The sequence below is a fragment of the Erithacus rubecula genome, assembly GCF_903797595.1.
Source record: "Erithacus rubecula genome assembly, chromosome: 14".
Classification (NCBI taxonomy): Eukaryota; Metazoa; Chordata; class Aves; order Passeriformes; family Muscicapidae; genus Erithacus; species Erithacus rubecula.
The window spans coordinates 1119268-1144182 of NC_136666.1; the positions used below are offsets into that span (position 1 = coordinate 1119268).

Here is a 24915-nt window from a genome sequence, read left to right on the forward strand (position 1 = left end):
CAAATGACATAAATATTTCATAATACTCAGTAAGTGAAGGAAAAGCTTAAATGTGGAGGTTTTTTACTCTCCCTAAAACTTGCAAGGATAAAACATGATAGAAATAACCAATAAACTGGAGCAAAAACCTGCCCAGGGCTAGACAATCTGTGATGCTTCAGAAGAAAACAGGCATTTCTGTGCAATTTACCTAACCCAAAGAGATAATGCCACAGAGCAAGGAAAAGGCAAGGAATATCCTCAGGATGTGCCCAGGTACTCTGAATAGATTCTGCATCACCACCTGGGAACACACAGAGCTGGAATGAGGCCAAGCTCTGCCCTTTGGTGCTGAGGCACCACAAGCCAGCCAAGGCATAGGAATAGGAACTCTTATGAGTCCCAAGAATAAGAATTCTTGACATTCTTAACTGATTTTTTCCTTTTGGAAAAAGAAACCATCACTTAGCATTAATAACATTTAAATTAATTTGGTACATTTACACAATATAAATTCTTATAATGATGATCACTCAGACAAGGCTGCACAGTATATTCTTTAGGAAGACTTTTTTACCTACATGGAAAATTGATTTTGATTTTCTACTTTTAAAAAAGTGAGGTAAGCCAAACTATAAATTATTTGCTTTCTGAAAATTGCTGTACAACATTGTAAGATCTAGCAGCAAATTTTGGTTAAGCATATCAGCTGACAGGAAGAAAGCACAGTAACCACAATTTCAAAAAGTATCCTCAGTTCCAGTGAGTTTCAGTTTCTCCCAACTCTATTTAAGGAAAACTATGAGAATTAAGCCCTTTAGAGCATATTAAAAATGCACCTGTATGACTGTATCTTGACCAATCTAATTATCTTTGATTTACCCTTCTTGGGCTCACTTGAAATTCTGCCCTTTGATTTTTTTTCCTTTTGCTTAAGCACATGCAAATACTTGTGGAGAAGAATGAACTTTACTAAACCTCTCCAGAATGTGCTTACAACAAACAAAAAAGCAACACCTGAGGAACATTATTGTGCTTTTACAGTCAGAAACCCAGGGACAGTTGTGGTTATCCTCCTGCTGAGCACAGCCTGAGAAGGAAAACAGGTGGATCATCACTGGATTGTGGAGCCCAGCAATTCTGCAACTTGTGTTTGCTGGAACCTCTCCCCCTTGCACTCCTGGCTCCAAAGACCTGAGTGCTGAACAGCTGATGTAGCAAAATTCACAGGTGCCAACCCCCCAAGCCCCCCCAAAACCCCATTTCAGTTCAGCAAATAACTTATGGATAGCAAAATACAAAACAGCACTGGAAAGGATGGGGAAGAACTGACTAAGCAGTAACCAAAGACACACTGAGATGTCAGGGCAGGAAACTCAGAAGGGGAAGATCAGCTACAGCTTCCAGGCTGCAGCACAGTGGGCACCCTCCAGTGGTCCCAGTCTCCCCTGGGAGCCTTAGGAGTCATTAAATAAAGACTTAGTAGGATTAAGTATAAAAATAAACCACGATGAGCCATTAGGGAAAAAAAAAAAAATGAGGCATTAAAAATAACTGATAAATTACGAGCAGCAGCACAGCAGGGCTGGACTGTGCAGAGCCAAGAATTGTGGAGAAATCAGGAACCAGGTGGCTGAGCTGTGCAAAATTCCACAGTCCCTTATCAGAGCCAGGCATCAGTAGAGCACAAGGTGAAGGGACCTGCTCTTGATCATGACTTCTGGAAAGGAAACCTGCTCTTCCTACCAAACAATGAAGCAATGGGCAAAAGAGAAACAGCACAATTTTATTTTAAGCTTTTCAGAAGCTCTCTACAATTCCTAATGGCAGGGCATGCAAATGGTGTCACAGCAAACACCAGGCAACCAGCAGATTACATGCTTTCTGTGTGAGAAAATCAATGACATGATTTACTGAGTATTGTACTCAGTTCTATTTATGACATCTCAGGAAGAAATGCTGCATAAAACAGCCACAAAAATATTTTAATATGGAAAGCTTTTCATCCCTTCAGTGAAACAAAAAGATTAGGATAGTTTAGTTCAGAATTGAGACAAATAAAATAATGTAATAGTATATTAAATGATCCGTCACATAAGGAAGACAGACTGGGTGTTCCCATTTAGTGTCTATCTCAAAAAAAAAAAAAAAAGCAATAAGCTCAATGCAGCATATTTATATCTCCAAAAAGAAAATTATTCCACGTAAAACACTTCCTGAAACAAGCTGCACTGAGATCAATGGGTCAATGGGTTCAGAGGAACAACCAGACATTTCTCCATGGGATGAGCACTGCCACTGGTATGAGGTGGGGCAAACCCAAAGCTCCCAGTTTCAGTGTTTAAAAGCAGCATTAAGCATTTCACTGGGGAAGAGGATTTGTTAATTACCACATTGTTCCCCTGCTGTCCCTTGGAGAAGTCTGGGCAGGGTGAAGAGCAGGCTCTGCTGCTCTTGACATGCACTGGTTTTAGTCTGACACAGCAGAGAAGCCATGGTGCAGGAACACTGATACCCCATCATCTCCCACTGCTAAGGTCAGGCCTTTCTCTCCTCCTCCCACACTCTGGCACTCCTGGGTCATCCCTTGTCTCCATTTCCACCTGTGTGCCTTGGTGCTTGCTGCTGGGCACAGGGGCCTCAGGCTGTCAGGTACCTGGCCAAGGGACTGTGGCACACCAGAGCCCCTGCAGGCATCTGCACAAACCCCAGCCATGCCCAGCTCAGGCAGAGGCAATTAGTGATTAGCAAGGTAAGGAAGCCAGCTGGAAAGAGATTACTAAAGATTTGTACTGTTTGAAGTTTGTCACACCATGGGATAGAAAAACCAGGGTAAAGTTACACAGGAATGATAGAAGAGGGATTTTTCTCTAAAAATAACCTAATCACTTTAACTTTTGAAGACACACGCATTACTAGTTTATGGTGGAAAATATAAATAAAAATAAACCCTATATTGCTATCTCATTCACTGTGTGATAGAGCAATGCCTGGAAAGGGCCTGAATCTCTGTAAAAACTCCTCCAGTTTCCCATTCCACAGCAACCATCTCCTCCCACTGCCATCTGCTTGGTGCACTCATTTTGCCTCATTCCTCACATCTATGATCAAAGACAGACATTCTAATTTGAGGGCCTCTTTGATAATCTTGAGAAACTAGCTACAGGTAATTTTTTGACCATCAAAGCTGGTTCCAGCAGCTTACTCTCACTCAGGCTACTCTTCTAATTAGGGTGTCATTTATTCATCCCAATAAGCCACTTCAGCAGGCAAGATGAATGTAAGAAATTTTAATCTGCAGTCGTAAGCCAGAGCAATGAAATGAGTGATGAGCTCCAAGTCAAAAGGTTAAACATATTAATGTTTACTAGTGTTGAAGTTTACAACAGATAATTTCTTTGCTTATTCTGCTTATGCTTTGCCTAAAATCCATCCCCATAAAATGGCAAGCCACCACTGATAAGAATGTTATTAGGGATAAAAAGCACCAGCATAGATGAAATTCAGGAAAGGAATTAGGAGGTAGTGGCATTGGATGCTTTTGGCATACATAGTAAGAATTGATTTTTTCCTTATTCTGATGATTAAGTGTTGTGCCTGCCTGCCCACAACAGCCCAGTGTTCCAGGCACATTGTGGGGGCAGCCCTTCCCCTTCATGGGGACAGAAAAGGACCAAAACCCAAACCCAGGGCCTCTCACAGTCAGTAATCAGCTTTTCTAGGCTACCAAAAGAGACAAGATGTAGGGCAAGAAAAAAAACCCAATAAAACCCCAGTAATTTATTTTAGTTCCCAAAATCTGATTGCATATTTTAAAATAATCCACACATGGAAAACTATGCAGTGAAGGCATCATTAAATATAATCAAGGACAGAATCAGAAAGGAAATGCAACAGAAATCCTGTGTTAGCTTTTATTTTCATAGTCAATGACTGGTTTTTGCAGCTGGGGAATTTGCTCAATACTCCATGAGAGAAGAAATACCCTGCATTTTCACAGACAGATGTTTAAACCTATCAAGTGTGTAAACCACTGTAATTTTGAGCCAGTGCTGTAAGAAGAGCAAGGGGAAGCAGGAATCACTTGCTGCTCCAGGCAGGAAAGCCCTGCCCCCATTGCCCATGAGCTCTGGGGCAGCAGGAGCAGCAGCTGCATCTGGCCACCCAAAAACCAGAGGTGGCTTATCACAGAGCCCAGCCTGGCACACCCCTGCCCAGCTAATTAGTACACCCCTGCTAATGAAGAGGCTGCTGATCTTACCTGGGAATGCTGAGCTTGCAGCCCAGCCAGGCTCACTCCTGGATCAGGACACAGCAGGAAACAACAAAGCTGAAGCACAGCAAACGAGCTCTAGCAAAGGAAAGAGAAAGAAAATCACCACCAACATTCAATTCTCTTTCTTTAGTTCTTCTTTACAGATAGAAATGTTTTCCTAAAGGAGCTGATTTCCAAACATAAATTTTGCTACTTGTGCTTGACAGAATTCTGAGAATGCAAAGCTTTTTGCAGCCGGAAACAACACAAAGTGAATTTTCTGCTCTTGTACTGCTGAGATGACTCAATATCAGTCCACAGGGGTCTGAAGGTGAAAGCAGAACCACACTCATCTGAATTCCTTGCCTTTCAAACGAGGCTTTTATGACAGAACACTTTATTAGCAAACAGAGCTGCTACAAGCCCACACCAGGAACCACACCAAGCCCAGGGCAATTACCTTTAGTCACTGCCATTCCCAGCAAAATGGGAAAGGCTGCTATTACCTGCCCTCTTGGAGGGTCTGCAGGGAAGTTTATTCCTGCCATGTGCAACACTGTGGCATTTGGAAGTAAATTGTTTGCAACAAGAACCAGTCTGAGACAACAGCCGGGGCAGCAGCATCAAGGTGCACAGCACCAGCACAGCTCTGCCCACTGCTCCCTGCTGAGCTGCTGGGCTCAGTCTCTGGGGACTGGGCAGGAGACACCAGCAGCTCCCACTGCATGAGAAACCACTCAGGAACAGCTCAGGCTCCCTGCTGCTGCTTCAGCACCGCTCTGCACACAGAGGGAAGCTCATGCCAGCCCCCCATGGCCACAGAGGGGACCTCACACTCTCTGCAGAGTTTCACCTCACAGCCCATACTGACAAAAGAGCCATGGCAGATTCTGAGGCTCTGGGTTCAACCTTGGCTTAATTAGCGGTGGTGGCATATGTTCTGTGCTGGTTACATAAACAGGGATGGGATCCCAGCCGGTGGCCAGGGATTGCCATGGAAACTGTGACAGCCATCAGCCCTGCCTTACTCATCGCTTTTGCCCCCCTACTTCAGCACTTCTGGCTCTACTTTGCTATTTTCAAACTCAAATGTGAATAAATGGAGCTCTCCAGCCTTCTCTGGAAACCAGGTTGCCCAAACCTTTAACCACCAGTGCCATTAGTGAATTGTTAGCAGCAACCTTGGGCTGCTGCTCTCCAAAGACAACACAGGGTTTCTGGAGCTTCACACTGGGGACAAACAGAACACAACACAACAATCCTTTCCCCTGGTTAAACACAGCAATCGCTGTCCCTGCTGAAGCACAGCAATCCTGTCCCTGCTGAAGCAATCCCTCCACACCTTCAGTCCAGGCACTCTCCTCTGCAGTCCAGACTGCCACCCAGAACTCATGGTAATCATGTGCCCATACCCTCCACAAGCTTTTGAGCAGCTTCACTTCTTTCACTGCAATCAGGCTTAAAATCTTTTATTTCCAGTTTACAGTACATAATAAATAAAATGTATTTCCTCCATCTTTTTTTTCCCCAGTATAGCCAGTGCATATCTCTACTTTCAAATCTCGCCCTATTTACATTTTCTTTCAGATTGCTCATAAAAAATCCTGACTAATTTTAGGACAAAATTAATACAGAGCATTCTGCTCAGTAACAGCCTCCTACCTACAGCCAGTTTCAGACCTGTCACCTACAGCCAGGCCTAACCCACAGAATATCCACTGCATTTTCACCATTTTGGTTTCTCAGTAATAACAGAAAAATGAAATGAATTTCTGCTTTAATTTAAAACTGTTTTAAAAAGGAAGGCTTCTGTTTGCAATAGTATCCAGCAGTTATTTGACAGAAAAACCAGTCTCAGTAATCTGAATAAAGATTAAATGCTTAATCTTTTGGATTTCAGTGATTTGTAGAAATATTTTTTTGGCATAACCAGAAAATGAGTCACTACTAACTTCACCTTCTATGGCTATTTGAAGTACAAATCATTTCTCATCTGACAATCACTCAGCTTTTAAAGTCAGCTGTTTTATAAAGCCTTTTGTTGAAACCTGGTATGCCAACAGGGATCCCAAAGCCTTAATTTTGGGAGAAATTGCAGTATGTCAAACTCAATAAAGGCAGAAGACTTGTTTGGAAGCCAGAATGCTGTATGTAAAAAAAAAAAAAAAAAAAAAAACAGAAAAATCAAAACTGGTGAAGTTCAATAATAGGAGATTTATCAGCTGCCAGGACACAGCTGTAGGATTGGCCTCTTGGTTGCTTCATACATCAGAGCTCAGTAACTGAAGCAGATCTGCTCTGTGCTGCACAGGTCTTCAAAATACACGTCAATACAAACATTTCTGTACATACAAATACTTGTTTCTCCTTTCTTCCTGTAGAGCAAAGCAATTTCCTTACTTCCATATGGTACTGCAGGAACAGGGAGAGCAAGGAGTAAAGTGGAGAGACAGTGGCTGTAAGGAGCAGTTCTGCACAAGGTCTGTTCCCCTGTGGCTGTGCCAAGGCTTGGGTGGGTCCAGAGGAGCCCCTGCCCTGCCCTGCCAGGACAGAGTGCCCAGGCAGCCCCACTCCCTGCACTGCTGCTCCAGCCCAAGGCTCAGATAATCCAACAGGCTGGGCTCATAATGCTAATTAGCTTTGTGGAGTCAGGGGAAAGACTGGAGCCTCTATCCCTAATGTTAAATCTGTTCTCTCCACATAAAGGCTGCTACATTAACCATGTCCTATTTTCCCATTTTTCTTTTCAGGAAGCCTGGATGGATTGTAATGCACATGGATAGACTGAAATGTTCAGCAGATGATTTTGTTTAAATCTCAAGTAAGACAAATGTGACGAGATCTTCAATCACTGCCCTGGGATGTGTGGGCGATGGATTACATTTTACAAGGAACAGCATCTGGAAAAATTCCATTTTCACTCCTCAGCCACTGTACTCTTTGAACTACTTGCTACACTTGGAGGAAGAAGAAGGGGAAAGGGCAGAGGGACTGCACAGAGAGGATGAGATGGCTGTCTGCTGCTGAGAGCCTGAGCTACAGGAGGAGCAGCAGGCCCCTCACCCCTCCAGGGCAGCATGGGGCAGCTGCAGCCACTGGGCTCAGTAAAGCACCAGGCCCTAGCAGCAGCTTCCCTACCTGAGTCAAGGGGTTTGTCTCACAGGTTTCAGTTTGAGGCTCTGTAGAAGTAATAAAATAAATTCTGCCTCACATCTCCACAAACCTTTAATATGCCAGGAACAAATGAAAATCTCCAAAGTTCCCTGGAATTTTACCACTTGCTATGCCTATGCACTCCCCGCTGCACACTTCATTTTTGCTAAAAATTCAGTGCAAAGAAATAAATTAGGAAGAGCTGTCATACTAATTTTTTTTTTTAAGTCCAATTTCAATCTTCCCTATGAAAAATGTGACTTGAAATCTCTTGTAGCTATTACTGTCCAAGGTCTAGAGTGTTTTTAATCTGTTTGGGTGGATTTGCTGAGCTGCTCCACACCATAGTGAACAATACCTTTGTTTCCTTGTAGATGCAAAGATGGGATTGTTTTCCAATACCCTGCATTATGCCTGCTGCTAAACACACTCCAAGAGTGCTCAGGTGAGTACATATTTTTCTTACAGAGGTAACCAAGCTCTGACTGACATGCTCAGAGGTCATGCATCAGGTTCAAAAGTTTTGCACAAGTAAAGCACAACTGAGACCATTACTGCCTTTCAATATTATTACTGTAATTTCTATTGAGAAATGTAACACCGCAAGTGTACAGTTTTAATTGAAATGTAAACTAAACTGTTTGTTGATAGTCTCCTTCAATTGTCCTTTGCTAATTATGAGAATAATTCTAATAATTACTATGCCCAAAACATCTGGGAAGGAGATCAAAATCACTATCTGAAAATTAGGTACAGTAGTAGTCCAAGGGTTAAAGTCACCTAAATGGTGCCTTCTTTAAAAATACACATCATGAACTCCATCTTTTAAAAAACACTGCAAGTCTTCCATTCACACAGTAACCTTGTGGACACGAGAACATGCAATTTATGGCAATTATTTTATAAGGGAGAAGGGGAGAGGTTATAATAGAATTATGATCAAGGAACTTCCAAACCCAGTTCTAAAATTATCTTCAGCTTTAACAAATCACAACTCTAACTCCCTCTCCCTTTTGCTTATTCCTAAAGCCTTTCTTCTTTCTCCTCTTGTGCTTAATCTGATCTGAATTCTTTCTGGATGTCAAGGGGATAAATCTGCTATTAAGAGCTACTAGTTTCCATTTGCTTTTTAGAAGTGGGTGTGTGACAACACTCTGAGGCATTACACAGGCAATTAGGTATGCACAGGATGCCCTGCTCCAGAGAGACAATATGCAGAGAAGTGGAGGCTGAAACACTTCTGCATTAACAGGAGGACCCTACAAGTGCTCTGCAGAGTGTGCTCCAGAGCCACTCAACTGTCCCACAGTGTCACTATTCCAAGCAGACGACATTTAACTCTGTTCCTTCCCAGACCAAAGCATCAACACAGGAATCAGGTATTTATCCAATGCCAGTAACAAGATTTCTATCTAGCAATTTGCTGAACTTAAATGTAAATGATGCATCAAAAATGTGTTCTTATGAGATATTAAACCCAAGCCAAGTGCTTTAACAGAAAAGCAGGAAACACCCTAATGATCTCTGTGTTTTGTCATCATCTATGACTGCAGCCCTGAGGAGCCTCCAGCTCCTGCCAACCCAGTAGCAAATAAGGACTCAGTGCAGCTTCAGAAAGCCTGGTACTTTCTTATGTGCATTCAGAAAGAGACAGCCATGAAGCATTGCCTCACTAAATGTTATAAAAGTTCTTATAAATATTCATGTGCAGCATTTGTACTCTGAGTATTTAATCATTTCTTTACAAGAAAGGAACAGGGAGAGAAGGGGAGAAGAAGAAATGACTGTTTCTTCAGTTCCAAAGAGATCAAGGTAACAGAAGAGGCAAACTTGTGCACAGGTGATCTACAAATTAGTCAGCACCAAAATCAGAAACCTACAAAAAAAGAGAATTTTTTCTGGTTGCTTTTCTTTTTTTCATTACATCTGAAGTTACACAATAGTTTGCAGGCATTAACCTAATGATTTCTTTGATCATTTGAACTACTTGCATTTTGATCCTTTGAATTTTTACATAATTGGTTTTTTAAAAACAAGCCTGATGTGTTGCTTCTGACATTTATGTGAAGACAGACTCAGCTGCTGCACTCTGCACTCCAAAGCCCCCTGTCCCAGGTAAGCCCAACACCAGAGAAGCAGCCAAGCAGGGCTGGAGAGGCTTTGTGCCACTGCACACCTATCCATCCCCTCACAGCTGGCAACACAAACAGCAGGGCTGGGAGCCCTGTCAGCACCCCGTGCAAGCACTGCCTGTCCAGCTCTGCCCATGGCAAACAGCCCTTCATCAAACCTCTCAGCTGTAAAGCTTATCAATACTGCTGAGAATTAATATAGATTTCTGTAACACATGCTGACAATACAAAAGCCTGTTCACAAGTGGCTGTGTACAGAAGAGAAAAGCTACTGCAAAACAGCTTCAACATCAAATTATAAACCCAGAAGAAAAGCAAAGAGATGTGGAGCAGTAACACCTGAACTGCTCAGAAATCAGCCAGCAGAGACAGCAGTGCCTGGCTGTGATGTGGCCTCCAAGGCAGCCCAAGGCAACACTTCTCCCTATCCCTCCATGTGTGACACAGGCTGTGGGTACCAGTGCCTTTGCACACACCCTGCATGCACCTCCCCAGCCAGGATGCTGCAGCTCGAGGAAAAAAGAGCAATCTAAGATGTTTATTAGTGCAGGCCCAGCTGCTCCACACACACCTTGGCTGGCAAGCAGAGCCAGTGCTGCTGAGCAGGCTGGGACAGCAGCAATAACAGTGGAAGAAGATCATTGTTGTGGTGCTTCTGGTTCCCTGCTGGACCAGCCAAGGCAGATTCCTGCCAGCTGTACCTGTCTCTGCTCTCAGGTGTACTGGACAAGTCTCTGTGGACTCACTCCAGACCCATGCCATGTTTAGAATTACAAAGCAAAATGAAAAGTGATGCTGCCTTTTGCTTCCCTCAGGAAAACTGCCTCTTGCAAATGGTTTTATCATTTTCATTATATCCTGTTTGATTTGCTTTACCATCTTGACTGGAACAATAGCTAAGACATAATAGAAAAAGATTTTTCCACAGGCTGGTTCTAATTACATTAAATCTCAAGTGAGATAGGACATTTAAATAAGAAACAACAACTGCAGAGTCTGAGATAATGACATACCGAGATACCAGGCTTTTTGAGAGTGCCATTAAAATGATGCATGAAGCATTACAGCTACTCCAATTGGGTTTCTACATGAAAGCCATTCCTTCTGTGGCACAGTGCTGCAGAGAGAGGTCAGCACTTACTGCACTCAATGTGCTACTCAACAATTAGGAACCATTACCCCTTATGCTGAAGTTGCAATGCAGACACAGGCTTAAACTTCTGGAGGAGGTGAGGCAGTTGGGAATGCAGGGTCCCTGAGATGAAGCACCTGCTGAACCACAAAACAGAGTGGTGGAGTTTCTGAAGAGCTCCTGAATTTTGCTGCAATTTGTACCTTTAACATTTTGTCATCATAACTGAATTCTCTTAATTTCCTGGAAAACATATCTTCAGATTTTCTGGAAACCACTGCAATACAGACATGAAAATGGAGACTGTGGCTGTGTGTCCTGCAAACACCATGGAACCTGTCACAGTCCCATTGCTCCTTTAACCTCGGAGCCACTGCACAGCTGTGCTGCCAACACTGCTGCTTATGGGGCCCTGCAGCAAAGGCCCCTGCTGGAAATCAAAACTGAGCAACAGGAACTTCTGTGGGGAGGAGAGGATTTGGCACTTCCCCTGTGCCTCCCTGTTCTTGGCTACTAAGTGCTAACCCAGGCTGCAGGGAAGGAGAAGGGCTGGTCTGAGGGGATCCAGGGCACCCTCAGCCAGGTCTCACACAATGCTAAGTGGGGTGGGAGTGTTGATCTGCTGGAGGGCAGGAGAGCTCTGCAGAGGGACCAGGACAGATCCATGTGCCAAGGCCAATTGACTGAGGTTCAACAGGGGAAGAGCTGGGTCCTGTCCTTGGCTCACTCCTTGCAGTGCTGCAGCTCCCCAGCAGAAAGCTGAACATGAACCCAGATGTGCCAGGTGGGCAGGAAGGCTGATGGCACCTGGGCTGGACCAGCAGTGGGTGGCAGCAGGACCAGGGCAGTGGCCTCTGTCTGTGCTGGGCACTGCTGAGGCCACACCTCAAATCCTGGGGGCAGAGTTGGGCCCCTCACAACAAGAACAGCATGGAGTGCTGGGGAGGTTTAGGTTGGATATTAGGGAAAATTTGTTCCCTGGATGGGTAGTCCAGCCCTGGCAGAGGCTGCCCAGGGCAGTGGTGGAGTCCCCATCCCTAGTGGGATTAAAGCCCTGTGGATGTGGCACTTGGGGACATGGCTCAGTGGGGGAGCTGGCAATGCTGGGTCCATGGTCAGACACAATGACTATGAGGGTCTCTTTCAACCTTCACAATTCTCTGATTCTGTAATGGCAGAGAACAGCTCACCAACTGCCCTTGCTCACAGCTCCTCACTAGGCTGAATCACTAACATCACACCATGGCTAAGTGACTCTGCATGGCCAGAGCCAAAGCAGGTCTGTGCATACACACTGCAATCAGCTTCTTATCTGTCCAGCTGCTTTTGCACAGCTGTCATAGGGAAGTTTCAAGGAAATTAGTGAGATACTGAGGATTGAGAGACTTCATTCCAGTCAATAAACAGATTGTGATTCTCAATTCTATACTCAGAGAATATAAACTTTCACCCAAGCAGGTCAGTAAGTAAAGCATTCTTGTCAGAGCTAAACATTAATTCTCTATTAATAATCAAGTGCACAAAAGAAAGTTTATTTCAGCACACAAAATTATTGTATATTCCACATTGTATTAGTGTATATTCCACACTTCAGCCTTGCCCCACTGCAGTGCTCTGACACACAGATTGTCTGTGTTCACCCAGTGCCAGGGCACTGCAGGATGATAGCTCAGACACAGCTCAGTACTTCAGTTCTGTGACACATGGCAAAAGCATTTGCTAAATGCAGCTCAGGTATCTGCACAGCCACTGCTGGGGATGCCTGTCTGAATAGAGCCAACCTGGACAGAAACACACATGCAACTATTACTGCTTATGACAAGATTTAATTTACACTAAATCAAGAAGGAAATTAACTTGTACACCTTTCAGTATCAACTTCTTGGCTTTGTTAACTTCCTTTAGGCCTTTATGCTTGTAAGACATTTGTAAGCTAAACTTAGATGGCCATGCTCACCTTCATGTACCCTCAACACTTCTCCTGACACCTCTGAACAGCCCCAGCTTTCAAACTGCAGCAACTGCACCTGTGGGTGGAGAGCAAGGATGGATTTCTGGCAGGTCAGGGAGCAGTGAGCACCAACACTGAGCCAGAGAAACAAGGCTGGGGCCATGAGCAGCAGGGACCCTGTTTGAGCTCTGACTCCCTCTGCTCCCCAGGAAGCTCAGGGGAGGTTCCAGCAGCTGAAGAACAGCAGGTTTTGTGCAGCACCATGGCCTGAACAGATCCTGCTCTGAACTTCTTGGGCACACACTTACTGCCCTTTCCCCACCCCAGTTCCTGGCACAGACCTTCCACACTGCATCCCACTGAAATACCAACACCTAATTTTACATGCAAACCACAGCAAAACTACTACTACATTCTCCAAACAGAGCAATAATTTGAAAACTTGCCAGTGTTGCTCATGAGTTAAAATCAAGGCTGGTCACAAGAGGCTGCACAGGTGATGATGACCTGAGAGCTGAAGGGGGCTGAGGAGTGTCTCCCCAAGCCCTGGGAGCCAGTGCTGGTAACTCAGCAGCACAAGGGCAAAACCCAGAGCCTGAATTGCAGAGAGGGCTGTGATCCATGGCACTGGCAGTGCTGCACCCATGGCTCCTCATCCACTGCTCTGACACACACTCCTCATGTGCCATCCAACTTCTTCCTGCACAGGCTGGTGGTCTCTCATTAAGACCAAAATTTGCAGAGCAGATTTCAGCTTTTATAGAACTCACTGTGCTTTCTAAAGATCCACCGTGTCTTCCAGTTAACTGAAATAACACTTTCTGTCTATGGCCCCGGATGTTGTTTTCCATTTTTTTTTTTTTTTTAAATTATTTAGATCTTGTAATGCCTATTTCTCAGTCAGGCTGTCAGGGATGTTAATGAGATTTATCCTCACAGTCTCTCTCACTCTCTGCCCCCTTTCATTCTTTGACACACAAGTGCTTTTATGTTGCAGGAAATGAGGACAACAGAAAGCTGCAGATCCCATGAATGTAAAAATTGTCTTGAAGGCATGGAACAATCCAGCCCTAATTACAGCCAGCTGGAGCCTGCTCTCTTTGCACTGATACTTAGATAATTAACTGAATACTGACTGATGCAAGACTCAAGTATGTCACTACCACTCAGATATTCAAGGTTAATTTTTGTATCCATCACCAACATCAAGCTTGATGGATATTATCAGCTCAGCTCTTGAAAATCAGTAACACAGAGTCATAGTCAGGCAAGGACTATTTTTCCTTCAGTGAGCTTGGTGTCATTTTTATTTAGCTGCAGCAGAAATGTCTAACATTAACAAGGCAAACTCATAAATTTTGATCCATTTAATACCTGTAAATTCACTCACTTAAAGCCCTAAACTTAAATACACTGAAACTACAACACTGATGTAATAAAATACACCCCAACTGTTCCAGTGGGCATTACTGGAGTAATACCTGCTTATTTCTCATAGGATGGCATCTTGAAATTGGTGGGTGTGTGTATCCTTCTCAGTAAGCTTTATATGGATGAAAGCAAACAGTGCTGTGCTGAAAATCAAATATCCTGATTTGACTGCCAGTGCATATACCTGAAACTATGACGGGGGGACAGCAGAGACAGTACTCAAGAAGTCTGAAATGTCTGTAAGACATCAGAACTGCTGATGCACTTCTCCTCCTGCATGGAAAAATGCATGTTTAGATTGTGAGGTACATGAACCGTGCTTTCAGCAAAAAACCTGAAAGAGAAAGTCAACTCCAGCAAGAGAAAGTTGTGTGTCTTAGTTCCATTTTCAGCAGTGCTTTCCCTGAAGACAGGTTTTGGGACAGATTCAATCCCTCTGACTGGTTCACAGCTGCACTGATAGGAGAAAACAAGGTGTCACTACTTTTTATCAAGTGGTACTTTTATTCCTAGTTACTAATTCAAGAAATCACTAGGAAAAACTGGAAATATTTTAACCTGGTAAAGAGGTTCATAAGAACAGCAATACAGCATAGTAAAAGAGAAACAGAACTAATCAGGAATTGTCAGATCTTGTGTAGGGCTATGCAGCAGATAACCAACATCCATCTCAGCAGCCTGCAGTGCTCTCCAAAAATCTGGGTGGGGAGGCAGGAATCTAAAGAATCCAGACTAGGGATTCTTTTCATTTTGTATTTTATTTGTCCTCAAACCTTCTTATCTAGTAATGGAAAAAGAAACAATCCCAGTTATGTTTGCACATGGCCTACCTTCAGTAGGAAAAGTCTGAATTTTGTGAAATATCTTTGGAATGCCACTGTAATGTAAATCACAAAGCACTGCCACCACAGTGCAAGTTAAAGTGTAACCTGCAGTTTTCCCCAAGAGAATACACTGGATTTATATCACCAGAAATGGAAAGCAACAGAACAAAAATAACAGCTCAGCAAAAAAAGTAGGTTAACTCATATAGAGAATGATACATAAGACAAGGCTGAAAAAGAAAGCAAGGCAGGTATTTTTGGAAATATTTTGAAGTCTCTTTAAAGCCCTTCCTCTTCGCCTGTGAAGTATTTCTGCTTAAAATATAGATATGCTAATGTTCATGTTAGAGATAGTGATGATTGGGCTGAAAGAACTCCTCTTTGGAAGAATAAAGGAAGAAAGACTGTGCACCATCAGCAGCTGGCTCTGAGTGCATTTTCACACTTATCCTGGGGAGAGTTAAGGAATCACAGAACCATTAGGGTTGAAGGGGACTCTGGAGGTCATCTAGTCCAACTCCAGGGAAATGGACTTCTGAGAGGAAAAGTTGCTTCTGGATATACTAAAGAAACCTTTTGATTCTGAGAAGCCTCCAAAACTCCAATTATTTTTTGTTAAAGGGGGCAGAAGAAGTGTTGCTGCAGCAGCTCCCTGGATGAGGTGGGTGCTGACCCAAGGGAAGCCAACAGTGCCCAGAACCTGGGGACAGTGGCACTGCCTGCATTCCAGGGAAATGATTATTGCTTGCAGCAGGCTCAAACCTGCTGTTAATTATCTTTTTCACTTAGAAGTTCATAGTTTTTTTAATTAGCAGGATCTGAACTGTATGCAGGTTTGGTTTTTTTTTTGCTTTGGGAATTTTTTTTTGTTTGGAAGAATGGGAATTTGTTTCTTGCCAAGGCCACATCACATAATAATAGACTAGAGAAAAATGAAAGGACCCAGCATGAAAATACAATGTAATTATCACCAACTGAGCAGTTGATAAAAGAAATGACAGAGTAAAATACATAAGTTTCACATGATGGAAATTCAGGGAAAGTGAACTTGTTACAAATATTGAGCAAACGAAAAGACCTCACCATAAGCAAGGCCTCTCAACTCCCAAGCACTCAAAATTCCCTCCTCCTGCAATGAGTAATCTGCCACTGAAAATCCACTCCTGCCATCCCATCACAAAAGGAGCCACAAGACCCCCAGCAGCAGAACTGCTTGGATGGAACTCACAGGAGGCATGGCCAAAATGAAGAGCAGGAGCCCCACACATTTACAAGGTGATTTTTCCATTTTGTCCTGTTTGTTTGAGATTTCCAGCCCTCACAGGAGCATGAAATCAGCAAACACAGCACCAGCTGCTTTCTATCAGCTAAACTGCCAAGGACAGAATTTTTAACACACCTGTGATGGGCACATTTCAGAGATAAGTCTAAGTAAAAAGAGAGACTACTGCAAGCATGAAAAATCTCAACTGCCCTCTGGAAAGAAGTGCATACAGGGACATGGAATAAATATTATTAAGTTATTGTTGCTTAGTCTGTCAATGTTTCCATCTTGAATCAGCCTTCAGCCATCAAAACCTCAGCTGGAAAAGCCTGGTTGAACCTGACAAATGAACAGGCCATGTCTCTGGAAAGAAAAAAGTCTATTTTCCTTAACCCCCAACTCAAACACATCCTGACTTCAGTATCTTCTGCTTCTTTTGAGATAAATATCCTCAATTTGGCATCTTTCTTCTGTACACTTGTAATTGCAGTTCAAATGTTCCCCTGTGTGTTCCCTGGTTTCCCCTGAGAGGGAAGCAGTGCCTGTTCTGCATGGGGAGCACACCCAGCTCTCATCTGTGCCCAGTGCTTGAGAAACTGATACAGCACGTGGGGCCAGCAAAACTGGAATGCACAAAGGAAGTGCACTGCAGAAATGCAAGATCATTAAAAGAATGTTATTATGGTTATTATCCTACAAATCCATCTAAGCCAGTAGCCCCTGCCTGCCCCTGCAGATACCTTGCTTTATGTCCAGCTCACATGGATCTCAACGAGCTCCTCCTCAGTGCCAGCATTTTCTGCTCCTTCCTTGTTCCATCTGCCAAGCCAAAGAGAAGCAACAAAGGCTGGTGTTGTTCCTAGAAAAAAAGGGGCTCTGCAGGACTCACTGGGCAGTCTCCTTTCATGCACACACAGCCTCGTGCTCTGTATGAGGGGGAATCTCTGCAAACATGCTCCTGGTGCAGCCTTTCCAAAGGAAAGCATCCCTTGGAATGTGTGTGGGTCCTCTGTGTGGAACAGGCTCCTGTGTGTGGGACAGGAGCCTGGGAGGAGTTCCAGAAGAATCCTCTGTGATGGCAGCTTTGCTATGTGCCTGCAGAGCCAGGCAGGCTGAGGTGTGTGAGCTGCTCACAGCCTCCCATTGTTGCTGGGAAGGTGGTGACTTCCTTTTCATTGAATCTTTCCCCTTATTTTGCTCTTCCTTCCTGGTGATAAATGCACTTTTTATTATTCCAACCAATTCAACATTTCTTTTAGAAATTTATCACTCATTCAGATTTTAGTCAGTGAGTCAAGCGGAAAAAATGTGTTCTCAAGCTGAGAGAAAACCCTCCCATTTAAATTCCCTGAGCCAAGAGCACCTCCCAGGCAACATCCTCCAGCTGTTCTCAGAGACAGAAAGAATATGTGCACTCAATCAGCTCCCACCTAGGCCAGCAGGAAAGAGATCTATCTGCCCAGAGCAGCAACCCCTGCCTCTTCCCAGGCCTCATCACACCCAGCACCTCCCTCATCTACAAACACCTCTTCCTGTGCCAGCAGAGGAATCCATCCCATAGCATTGTTCTCCCTGTTCCTGGGCCTCTGATTGTCACTTTTATCAGCTAAATAACAGTAATTTGAATGCAGGAACAATTATGGGAACCTACTTCCTCAGCTGAGCTCCTTGTCCCTGGCAGATTCACAGCTGGTGCTGTTTTGTCAAAGGCTGGATGCATGAAAAAGTTGCTCTGCCAGGCAATGATGTACAAGGGAACAGACAAAACATCACCTTCCAGTTTGCTAGAAGTGCCTCCTCTAACAATGGTGGTTACAACCTGGTTTTATCCTTTCCTGACCTCCTGCATACAGACAAGCCAAGGGGGTGCATTCTCCTCAGTAAGAATGGGCAAGAGCTTGTGACTAGGACTGCTTTGTAACTTGTGCTGCTCATATTTCTGGCTCTAAAGTGTCCTACAGAAACCAAACACCCCACTGAAGTGCTCCAGCTCCAAAACTCTTGCAGAACAGACATGAGAGCTAGAACTGTCTTTTTCTTGTTCCCATTAGACACATGAGTGAATCAGATCCAAGGATCTGTGCACATCTTCAAAGAGAAAGGACTGCAGGGCTAAGGGAACAACAGAGAAAAGGCACTAACAAGAGCACAGTAAATAGAAAAACTTGAAAGAAGAAAAATACTTTTCTTTTAAATTCTTTTTGAGCTTCATTTGTCACCACTGCAGACAGATGGAATCTGCAAGCCCTCCCTTCCTGCCAATGCAGCAGAAGACACTGACACAGTATAGAAACGACTCTGGCAACAAACCAGACAACTCCTAAAGATGGGAACTCAGAGAGGGAAGAACCTGGCAGCCTCCTGAGCACCTGATGCACTGGCTGAGCTCTCAGCTCTTGGCTGGGAGGCTCCTAAGTACTGGCCTGACTGTGCTCTCACACAAGGAGCCTCAGTGTGGATATCAGACAGAACTGCTACATTAGTGCTGACCATTTTCTGAAATCCCACCCTTAATCCCACAGAAATTAGGACAGAATCCTTCTGGGGCACTGACTGTTCTCCCACTGAAGTTCTAACACAGCCTATGAATGAATACCTCACCTGGCCTGGTAAATAAGAACAGGTATATTTGTGAGGTTCAGAAAAGCAGGTCTAATTTTTCTACCATCACTCACATAGAACTACTGTCAGATCTGTTCACTCTTCCTCTAAAAAACAGAGGGTAGAAGAAGAAAGAAGCATTTCAAACAAAACCACAGCACATAACAGATTCCCTTTGTTTTATTCATGACAAATGAAAGAAACGTGGTGAGATGTCATTTTTGATATATGCAGTCACATTACAGGCTTCAAACTATGGCAGGTTTGATTGTGCTGGGCTTTAGGGAGGCTCTGAGGAGAGCACAAACACCTCTGTTCACTCTCTTGCCTCAAAAGACATGGAAACATCATCTTGGTGTGGTGTTAAAGATGTGGTAACTCCCCTCTACCCTTCTAGTAGCTGCTGTTTTTAGTGCCCAGTTCTACATCATTACAAAGGTACAGAGCCCAAAATGGGACAGCAAGACAGAGCTGGGCCTCTTTCTGCTCCCAACTTAACTTTAAAAAGTAGCACAGTTTTCTATTCCTGACTAGTAAACTGACCTTAGGAAGACAGGCATAGAAGTATTTCAGATATTTAATACCCAGCTATGAATGGCAGAGAAAAAGATAAGCAAATAAGAAGAGCAAAGAAAAGAAGAAAATGGAAAAAGATTTTTGAAGAAATACTGAACATCAGCAGAAAAGAACAAACTTCTTAGTGTGCCATATAAGTGTGTCTTTTCACATGTTACAGGAGTCACACAAAGTACTTAAAATATAACAGAAACCAGGGTCAGAGCTGCTTCTACAACTGGTTCCAAACTGCAGTTTGCTGGGCATGGGGTAGGGAGACAGTAATGGAGAAACAGCCAAATCTTTTTGTTTTTCAATGATGGAGACATGGGAAGAACCCACAGGAAGAAATTTCAACTACTGAACAAAGCACCAGATACTAAACTTCCAACCTTTTGCTAATGAATGAAGCTCACAAAATCACATTTGGCTCTTGTAAGATTTCTCTATTGAAACTCTGGTAGTAGTAAAACAACATCATCTATTATCCAAATTATCCTATGGTACTGCATTGGAAATAAGAAAAATGAGACAGAAAAATGAGTTACCACTTAAGTCTGAAGCATTGAATCCATTCTCATGTCAATGGCTGGCTTGGCAAAACCTCCTGCAGCCACTGGCAAGTCCTGCTGAAAATTTCAAAATTTCTGACTTCTCTGGACAAATTTGCTTCACCCCCTTCTCTTCATGACTGCAGGTCAGGGCAGCAACATTTTCTGTGAAAGACAGACAAGAAGATTATTTCAAACAAATTTCAAATCTGATTTATTGTAAATAATTCCTTGAGGGACCTCCTTCTGTCTGACATACAACAGGAGATGTGTAAAAAGACACTTGAATTCTCTCCAGAATTCTGCCTGCATGGCTGGCACCCAGCCTTTTGCCCTTGATGTTCCAATTTCTCTTCCATGCCCCAGAAGCACACTGCTGCTTGAATTTTCCCTGCCCAAGAGCCAGGCTGCAGCTTTGCAATGAAGAGGGGTTGGAGGCCCAGGCTGAGGAACAGCCTCTAGAACCTACTGGGAGAATGAAGGATTTTCCTGGGCAAAGGAGCAGAGCTCTTGGGAGTTATTCAAGGAGACAGCACTGTGCAGTTCTTCTGGGGTTTTGTTTGTGGGGTTGGTTTTTTCCCTCCTCTAGTATTCTGCTTCTTGTGATTTCAAGTGTGAACACATTTGTGGGTGACAAAGTTGGCAGAAAGAAAGCAAACACAAATTATTTGTATAAGGAAGCCACATATAACAAGGAGCAAAGCACTTAAACTTCTGTGCAAAGCAAACACAGCCTGGTGAGGGCAAGGGCTGAGCAGCACAACCAGAACCTTGACAACATTATCACCACAGAAGGACTTTTTAGGACATTTGAAAGGAAGAGTAGTAACAAGTGAGATGAATAAGAACCATCCTAAGAGAAACCACAAATTAATGCTTAAAATGGACTAAATGAACAGAGTGAGCACCCTCCACTGAAGGCAGGTAGGGGAACAGCCACTAATCAGCCTTCAACTTGTGACTCATTGTCTAAACAGAGATATTAGAGATGAGTCAAAAGCTTACTCTGGATGGAGAAGATTGAATCTTCTCCTAACCCAACCAATTTGAGTGTTATCAACCAATTTGCTTTTGCAGATGGGATTAACCAGAAATAGGATGCAGGAGAAGAAAGGAATGAGAACTGAGCCCTGCAAAGCCTCCAGAAGCAATGTTGAGGGAGCACCACAATCCTTCCCAGTTTTGAGAACCTCACACAGCAGCAAAAACTTTATTTGCATATTATCAAGTTCTTTGAAATAGAGAACATAGCCCTGAAGAAAAACCAGCCAACACTCCATGGCATGGAATGGCTGCACTGAAAGATTATTTAAAGTCTCTGCACAGAGAGATGCGTTTGTGCAAAATTTTAACCCCTTCCAAAATGTCTTTCTTTCTGGCTAGAACAAGAGACTGGGAACTTCATGGATTCAGGCAGGATGCTGCAGTTCAAGCACTGGCCAGGGGAGGAGAGGGGATGGATTTCTCCTCCTTTAGTGTCCATCAGCCTGTAATTTTGTTCCCAAATTGTGGGCACCTCTGGGCACATCTCTATAAGGAACACCAAATCAGTAAACATTGCCAGAGCTGTGTCTATACAATAAGATATCAACAGTTACACACATTTTTAAATTTTAGCTGCATGCAGGTGTTTGTACTTCTGTCCTAAAATTCTGCAGGCTTTGCCCAGCAGTACAAAGGGCTCTCCTTGCATTTGCCTTGGCTTGTGGAGCTGCACTCCAACAGCTCTGGCACAGCTGGAGATAGCAGAGATTCACTGCCACAGCTGGATATAAATCTGGTGTTCCTGTGGCTCTGAGGATCACTGAGGTGTTTTATAGGTGCCACAGAAAACATTTTATCTCCAACATCAGCATATTGCACATTAAACGGTAGCTAAGGCAACAGGTGGCACAGAGACCACAGATACAGTTGTCATTGTGCTCACAAGCAGCACAGGCACTTAAAACCACAATCTGCCACTCACAAAGAAAGGACTCAAGCCACTCCATATTCACTTTGGCACCACAGGTTAATTTAAAGCATTTGAAGCTAATTGATGAAGATGATGTGCAATCCTTTCACTGCTGCTGCAAAGAGGCAATGCACAGGGATGGACACAATGAAGCTGCAGATGAGGCTCTCTCCACTCTCCCCTGGCTTTTTGCAGGGGCTGGGGCAGAAGAAGCTCAGGATGGAAAGAGCTGCAGTGACTTGGTCCCCTCTGCTGTCCTGGAGCACAAAAGGAGGGATACTCCACAAATGAATCACAAACCATCCCTGCAAACATCGAGGCTCTCAGCACTCCCCAGCCTGAGGGTAAAGGGGTGTCTCCCCCCAAGACAAGGCTGCTTCCAGCCCCTTAGCTGAATTATGACTGACTGTGTAAGGAGGCAAAACCAGAAGCAAATCCACGAGGAAACAAAGCAGCATTTGGGAAAGGATTTTCCTATTCATGCTGATTGCAAGTGAACTCTTCTCGAGCTGGGAACAACTGGTGATGCTAAAATTCAGTTCACAGCCTGATTTTATCACAAAACCTCGTCCTTGCCTTCAGCTGGCTGTCAGATTTGCCAAGCTGGTATGATTCTGGCAACACTTGTTCTGTTTAATATCTCAGCATGTTGTATCTTGGACACAAACCCCTGCAAAAATTATAAATATTTATGTTTGTTATCCTTTTTGCATGATACAGTAAGGAGAGGAGAAACAGATTCTGTCCAAATGGACTGACTCAGCAAAGCAATGAAGCATCACAGGGTCAATATTCACACCCAAAGCATTCCAATGAACCATGGGATCCCCTCCAGTGGAATTCCACAGCCCCCAGTGCATTCAGCTTTGCCCCCTGGCACAGAGCACCCTGTAGGAATTGCCAGCCCTGGGCAGCATGAGGGACATTTTTGGGGGCTGCTGCTGAGCTGGTGGCATCACCCAGCCACGGAGCAGGCAATGGAGAGATGTGCTCTGCCTTCAGAGGAATAACTTCATCACTTCTAAACTGTCTCCTTGACAAAGAAATGATGCACACAGAACATATCCACACTTGAAGGAGATAAAAAAGGGAATGCAGCAGTGCAGAGAATGTGCAGCCCTTGACAGATGTGTTTTTAATACAAATTCATAGAGGTACACAAGAGACTCCAAAAAAGTTTAAAAGTCAAAACTTCTGATACTTCTAAAAAATACTAAATACATGATGACTGTTTAAAATAGAACTGATTCATGGGGAGAAAGGAAGTGCTTAATGACTTGCTCATGCTTAAGGAGTCTCAAATAAAACAAGTATCTGTTACTCATACATTTGAAGGATTTGCTACTCCCCAACTACTGATTTGAAAAGCTTTTGACACAGTGAGATGAAGGCACATCCCCAAGGGCTGCTGTGTGAGCTGAAAGCCTGTGTGCTCTCACTCTTCCTTCCATTGAAGAAGGGAAAGATTAGCAAGAGGAAGAAAAGAAATAAAGACTTAATTGTTTTTTGGCTTTAGAAATGAGGTGTCAATAAGATTTTCTGGCCCGAAGAAGCACCAAAGGACCCCAAATTATCATGTCAAGAAGCAGTGATGGAATTTGAGACCATCAGAGGCTATCCAGGCCCTCAGCTGCATCTCTCCTACTGAAATTTTTATTCATTAATTGTTGGCCTAATGTTACAGGCTCAATATCATCTAAGAAGAGGAGAAAATTAGCAGAAAAGACAGAAATTACTACTAGTCACCCTCCATCCTTATGAATGAACCATGCAGCACAAACTTCAAACACAGGGATTATCAAGGCTTGGCCAAAATGCAATTTTGGCTGTGGGATAGCAGGCAGCAACAATGAAGCAACACAAGCCTCTGCTCCATTTTTACTGCTCTGTGCTCCAAAAAAGCACAATTTCTTCTCTCAACAGCTACTGCAAGCCTAGACTTCTATTGGTATTTCACATTCACAAAGGCTCTATGAGCAGCTGAATGTGGCTTTCCAGAGGAGGGCTCTTGGCACAGCCACACAAGCTCAGGTAGCAGCATGGACACAGGGAGAAGGAAAACTGAGAGCAACAATAAACTGCCCCCAGTCCCAGACCCTCAAAGGACTCTTTATGCAACTTTCTCTCACAAACAAACCCCAAAACTTGCACTGGGATTGCAATTTGCATTTCAGCCCACTCTCCCCCACCCGTTTGCTGTTTGCCCAGTTTTATTAGAACCATCTGCAAGATCCTTCCTCCCCTTCCAGCTCCTTGTGTTGGTTCATCTGGCAGCTGCACTCTCGTCTATTCAAAAAAATCTTTGTTTCAAAGTTGTTGAGACAGAAGGCCTTTGACAGGCTAAAAATTATCTTGAAAATCAACACAGAAACCACATCATATGCTGTTCGTTACAGATTGAAGGAAAAGAATGGAAGCTGGAATACATACATATATATATATATATTTTTTTTTTTTTTTTTTTTTTTTTTTTGTTATGGAGAGATAAATGAGGGATTTGGGGATCAAGAAAAATGTTACCAACTCGATTTATCTGGGAAAAGCCACAATTTACTGAAGTACTGCAAGTTGCCACTGCAGAAGAGTTTCAGGCTCCCCATTATTACTGACAGGAACAAGAGAAACGCACAGAAATATTTCCTTACAGGAGCTCTTGGCAAAAGATAAGTGGGGGGAGTGCTAAGGGAAGGAGGAATCTTGAAGTAGTAGAGTTGGAATGACTTCCTCTAGAGATGACACAAGTATTTTGAGTTTTTGACTAGAGCATGCTTTGCAATCCCCTCCATCAGCATGTGCATGGTGCTGCTGAAGTTCCCCCCTTTCTCTGCAAGCTCCTGCAGGATCTTTGTTCCCTGGAGTGCCCAGATAGCCCTGCTGTCACCACACTGTCCCTGCTGATGGGACAGCTCCTGCTGCAGCACAGGGCACGTCAGCACTGCTGAAAAATGGCACAAATCCTGGGCCCTTCTTTGGCTTGGGTATTTTTCTTCTCCAAATTGTTTCTGCAGAAGCATTCACTTCGTTGCAGAAGAATGGCACAACCTTCACTTTTGGGGATTAACAGAGAATTCTCTTCCACATTTCTCCAAATCTTCTCATAAAGCATTTTTAATAAAGAAAATTCACATCAAGT

At 43.6% G+C, this 24915-nt stretch overlaps 1 protein-coding gene across 5 annotated transcripts in view; it reads right to left on the reverse strand.

Moving 5' to 3' along the window:
- PEAK1 (pseudopodium enriched atypical kinase 1) overlaps window positions 1–24915 on the reverse strand; it is a 104242-nt gene that overhangs the window by 38420 nt on the left and 40907 nt on the right. For 2 of the 5 annotated variants that reach the window (XM_079318355.1, XM_079318351.1), the window contains exons 2-3: window positions 19826–19993; window positions 4241–4330 (exon numbers count right to left, since the gene is read on the reverse strand). The gene's annotated coding sequence lies outside the window, so the exon portion shown is untranslated. Of the gene's footprint in view, window positions 1–4240; window positions 4331–12608; window positions 12679–19825; window positions 19994–24915 lie in introns of all 5 variants that reach the window. The other 3 variants (XM_079318352.1, XM_079318354.1, XM_079318353.1) reach the window with 3 other exon arrangements.